Raw genomic sequence first — 6,000 nt, 5'->3', positions numbered from 1 at the left:
GGAAGACAATGAAAAAATGGTAATAGAACTGAAGAAAAATAGAGGGGAAAAATAGGAAAGTAACAGAACAATTATAGAAAATTTTCTTATTTTTTTCCTGAATCAAAAGTGTGTGGGGAAGGAATGGGGAGGTATCTTTCTTTTCCTTCCTGTATCATGTGACCTGTTGCTCCTAGATACCAGAAATAGGCTAGTTATAGTTCTACGTTTGAATCTCATTGCAGATTAAATGGACTTTCATGGATTGTTTGGGGGAAATTTAGTACCCATTATGGCATTCCTATGTTTGTATGTGATATATATGTATTTTGTATGAACACATAGTTTGTAATTTAGGAAGGTGGAGAATGTTAACATTCTTCAGTTATTAATAATGACCTGGTATCTTTTAAGACTGTAGTCAATTAAGTTATGGTCTTTAATTCTCTATGCTGGTAAGCTCTTTTTTTTTTTTTGAGATAAGTCTAAGAAATATAACTTAAAGCAGAAACTGTACCCAAGACAATAGAAACAAAGAACTTGTCATTGCTGACCTGAGATAACTTCAAAAGAGGTTTTGAGAACAATTGTTGTGAGCTTGACTATCACCAGTGATTCTTGCCTTCTTAGGAATTCTGTTTCACTGGTATCAAGAAAATTTTAGAGAGTGAGATATAATGGCCTCATAGTTAAAACCGAGGAATGTATAATTTAAGTAACTGTTAAGTAAAAATTTGATACCCAAATTTCATATTCAAAATATAATAACAATGGTTGGATTATGTTTATACTTTGGTGGGTATGTTCTCAAATCTCGGGACCATCACCTAAAATCAAGGACAATTTTGAGCTTTGAGTTTAGATGAATTTCCTTTCTGATCATAACCCCATTCTAGCAGTTCTGTCTTGTGAAACATATCCCAATTATTTTCCAAGTGGTGAGAACAACACTGGTCAAAACATTTCTGTGTCCTATATTTCTGAACATTTTATCTAGTGGTTTGACATTTTATAGAATGAGAAAGGTATTCCAACAAACAGCATCAAGCTGCTTGCTGTTATGGCTGAAATTCACATTGAAGAGTGTAGCTAAACTTTTAAAAAATTTTTCAAAACAGGAATCTTCAGAGTAAAAGCATCAGGCTGTTTATATGCACAAAGATAGACAGAAACCTAGGGAAAGGAAGGAAAGGTCTATGTTGGAGAAAGTCAAGTTATATGGCTGGCCAAAAACATACATTTTTATAAGATTTTAAGTCCTATGTTAAGATCCAATTCACTTATTGTCAAAATGTTAAATTACACAGTTGAGTTCCTATTAACAAGTGAATTACTGACCCAACCCTAAATCAATAGTAAGTTTAATCTTCAAACTACCTGCTGGATAAATGTCTTGAAGTTGTCACCATGCTAGAGTGTTGTTTAACACCTTTGCCAAACTGATTAATTCTTCACTAATTTACATTTCAGACTCAGACAGCTTTTATCACAGTATGTTTATGTGGAAAGACTAAGGGTATGAATCAAAATGTCTTTGGGCCCATGAATTAGTGAGAGGTGATACAATAAGCCAATAAGCAGCATTAAATTGGTGAATAACAGCAGCAGGAATTATCTATGGGAGGATCAATACTGCTATTAGACTTGATGCTATGAATATTTGTCTTTATAGATGCTAACAATTCTTGGATTACTTTTATTTAACTCCAGGCTCAGATCATGAAAATCTGGTAGGGCTAACATTTTTTATCCAATTATTATATTCATCATGGTATACTGAAATGAAAACTGATTAAATTTTTTGAAGACTTTATTTATTTATTTGAGAGAGAGAGTGAGCAGGGGTGGGGGTAGAGGGAGAGGGAAAAGCAGAATCTCCACTGAGCAGAAAGCCCCACATGGGGCTCAATCCAAGGACCCTGAGATCAACACCTGAACAGAAGGCAGACGCTTAAATGACTGAGCCACCCAGGTGCCCGAAAACTGATTAAATTAACTAAAATACAATTTATTTTCACATGAGATACCTATATTTTATAAAGGAATAAAATATTATTTGTACATTTATGATACATAAAATTATATATTTATGCCATATATCAATTGATATCAAATGAAAAATGGAAAAAATCCACCTATTTACAAGTATATATTATTATGCATACATATACATATATATGCCATGTCTATATTTATATGCATACACATTATGTAGTTGAAACAGAAATATTTTAGAAGATCCTAAATTATGTCTAGATTCAAGATCATTAAAAATCAATGGCAAAAGATGAAAAAATTACTTGAAAGACATTTATATTTATACCAGTGAAATGAATAAGTCACAGAAAACAAATGCACAGCATAAGGAAAATAATAAAAATAAATAAATAATAAAAATAAAATAAAATAAACTTACACCAAGATAATGAGAATTCTGTGTATTTCACCACAGGGTAGAATGATGAGAGATAAAACTAAAATGATACTAGTATATTCAAGAGAATATGTTAAAATAAACAAATACTTGACCAGAAAGAAAAAGGCGAATTTATAAAAATAATTGACATATAAAGAATGTGAAAAAGAGCCAATCTAACACCAAACAACACTTATAAATATATACACATATAAATGTGTAAAAACTATCTTCCAAATGGCACAATAAATGAATGTTTGTTTTTGTTTGTTTTCCCCTTTGGATTGCAGTCCTTACACATCTGAAAGAAAGACTTCTCATGTTCTGGTTATTACTGAGAAAGACTTGTATGGGTCCCAACCAAGGAGGCTAAAAAAATACAACTTTGCCCATTGTAATGGCATGGGAGTTGCATATACAAGTCTGATTTAAACATGGAGACTGGTGTCTGAGGTGCGTCGTATTATAAAGAAACCTAGTTACAGCTAAAGACAAAGAAGAGTTTTGAGGTTTTGTATAAATGTTTAAACATTCAAATCCAAATATGCATTTTTGAACACATTTGTTGTTTCAGTTGTATCTCCAACTCACCCATATTTGTGTTGTTTCAACTGTTATAATCTTTTCTTGTGAATATGGATGTTCTTAGACTAAACATAAGAGAACCTCGTGAAGGTAACATGTAAGTTCACATCATTATGACTTATTCTCATGTGTTACTATGTTGGCATAAAAGATTTGTATTTTCTTTTACTCACAGAAAATACTCAACAGGCTTTTCCTGAAAATGTAATGGTTTACTGGAGGGGTGTAAGGGAAGTCAGAGGTTGTGAATCATAATTAACATAGTGGAAATGTAAAGAGATCTGGAATATTAAATTAAGGCTAAAATGGTGATATAATCTATATCTATATCTATATATATATAAATACATCTCATATATATGAGATATATTTATGAAAGAGAGAGGCCTCTTTATCTGATGGAGTATTTGTTCTATTAGCAGTATCCCAATGAATACTAGCTTCAGTGGGTTGTCCACCAGCCTCTTTCTGTACAGATAAAATAAATATCATAAAAAAGAAAGTCTCATGTGTCTCCTAAGCTTGGTGATAATACAAAATATAAATCCTACATTGACACTTACGTGACTTGTATTTGATATAATATTAAAACCTAGCTCTCTAGGGAGAATAAAAAAACAAAAATATTTGTTTTGAAATATGATAGGAGATATATGGACAAGAGATAAGGATTTCTTTATTCTGGGAATTCTTAGCACTTATTTGGGGCTAAAATCAAGGTCTCCTGCTTCTGGAATCATTGCTTATCACCCTCCCTAGAAATGCTGCTCTAAATAGTTCAGTGGGCCAACAGCCCTCAATTTGAGACCCATGTGAATCCAGTTGCTTTGAGAAATGATCCCTCCTTATCCTGACCATTACAAAGTTAGGGAAGCTGACCAAAGAATATAAGCCAGGAATATAAGAATAGAGAGAAAATATAGGGGTTAAGATTACTGTCTCTGCAGTCAGAAAATACTGGATGTTTTTCCCAGTGTCATTTTACATTACCTCTGTGAATTTCTATCAATAAATTCCTTAAGGACCAGTCTCCTTATCTTTAAAATACAATTGTTGGGGGCCCTGGGTGCCTCAGTTAGTTGAGGGTCGGACTCTAGTTCTCAGCTCAGGTCTTGATCTCAGGGTTGTAATATTCGAACCACTGATGTTGTTAAATTAATTAAACAAAGAGGCCATTAGGTTGGTGGTTCAAATACGTTAGCAGCCCACATAAGCAAACCAAAACCTAAGCCTGTAAATGCCTCAAAGTTAACAAATTGAAACCTAACAACAACTAATCACACACAACCTACCAACCTTTTCCAAATAAGGCAAACACCAATCAATATAAGGTTGTAGCCAATCAAACTTCCAAGCCATTTTTGTGCAAATAAACTCTTAAAATGTTTAATATACCTCAGATTATCCATTAGCCATTTTAAAACATTGCTACCTATGAAACAATGACTTGCTTATAAACTTTTTTTTGTATCATAGGAACTTCTGAAAATTGGATGATAACTATTGGTCCTTTTGTCCCTTAAAAAAATAAACTGAGGGGAACCTGGGTGGCTCAGTTGGTTAAGCTACCGCCTTCGGCTCAGGTCATGATCCTGGAGTCCTGGGATTGAGTCCCGCACCAGGCTCCCTGCTCAGCAGGGAGTCTGCTTCTCCTTCTGACCCTCCCCCCTCTCATGCTCTCTCTCTCTATCTTACTTTCTCTCAAATAAATAAATAAATAAAATCTTTAAAAAAAATAAACCGAAACACATCCATATTCACCTACACATCCAAATACAAACACACAAAGATTCGTAGACATTCTCACACTCACATACACATATGATTTTGCATACAATTTTCAGGCATAGCCAAAATTCCTGAAGCCCATGTTAAGAAACCTACCTCTAAGAACAACACTTAACTGAACTCAAGAGGAAGAGAGGTTATTTGTTGCCTTCTCAATGGATCAGGTGGCATCACCTTGGCTATTGCTTCTCCATTTAAAAATCTCTAATATTAATGACATTCCTTTATAGTTGCAACTTAAACCCATTTCTTCTGTTTACATTCTCAAGGAAAATTGAAATCAATGTGTGCATATTCTATATGACCATGAGAAACTTTCCCTTTCCAAATTTCAGTCTTCTTGTCTGATAAAGAATAAACTGATAAAGCATAGGGAATAATTCAATGAAACATATCACACTGGTATTTAAAACAATCAGCAAATATAAGCTGCCATTATTGTTCCTGTTTTTATTATATTCTAATAAGGTAGTTTCATATGCTTGTAGTCTTAATGAAAATTTCTCATTTAGTATTTTTATTTCCAGAAAATAGTCACATTAAAAAAGCAAAACAAAACAAAACAAAAAACAAAATTAGCCAGTCATAAATAAAACAAAGTTGATTAGAAACATTGCTATCTCTTTTCACTTTGATTTAATTCATGTTTAGTTAACGGGGTTTTGAATACAGAGGAAATATTAGGACATTGCTTGCACTTCCATTTAAAAAAATGTATCTGTTAATTTTAACATACCATCGGGGCTTCTCAAGGAAAAAGACAAGTATATCACTGTGTTACTGACTCATGCCCTTTGCCTTTTAGATCTGACCGTTCTACAAGTTGTTAGTTAGTGGTTTTTTTTAAATATCATTTTCATGCATATTTTCCATACTAAGTATTATTTCTAAATCATGCCTCTAATCAATTGCAATCAATCTGAATTTGGATATCAATATCCTGGCCCCTCTTCCATGCTGTTGTTGAAATGACTTGGAATGTAGTATGTTTCTTCTAAAATACCTTAACCCAGATTTTCAGTTCTTCACTTCTTCAAACCCCCAAAGCCTGTATTCAACATTTAAACTCATCCAACACTTTCAAGATGTGAAAAACACCTTGAAACTGAAACTGACAAAGTGAATCACATTCCTCTCCCAATTAAGATCTACAGAGGCAGAGATGCTCACACGTGTGATATATATACACAAACACAGCTGGGCTGAAACCTGCTTTACCTACATACTAAAAT

Source organism: Zalophus californianus, chromosome 13 (assembly GCF_009762305.2).
Source record: "Zalophus californianus isolate mZalCal1 chromosome 13, mZalCal1.pri.v2, whole genome shotgun sequence".
NCBI lineage: Eukaryota > Metazoa > Chordata > Mammalia > Carnivora > Otariidae > Zalophus > Zalophus californianus.
Note: the sequence above shows the minus strand (reverse complement) of the source record.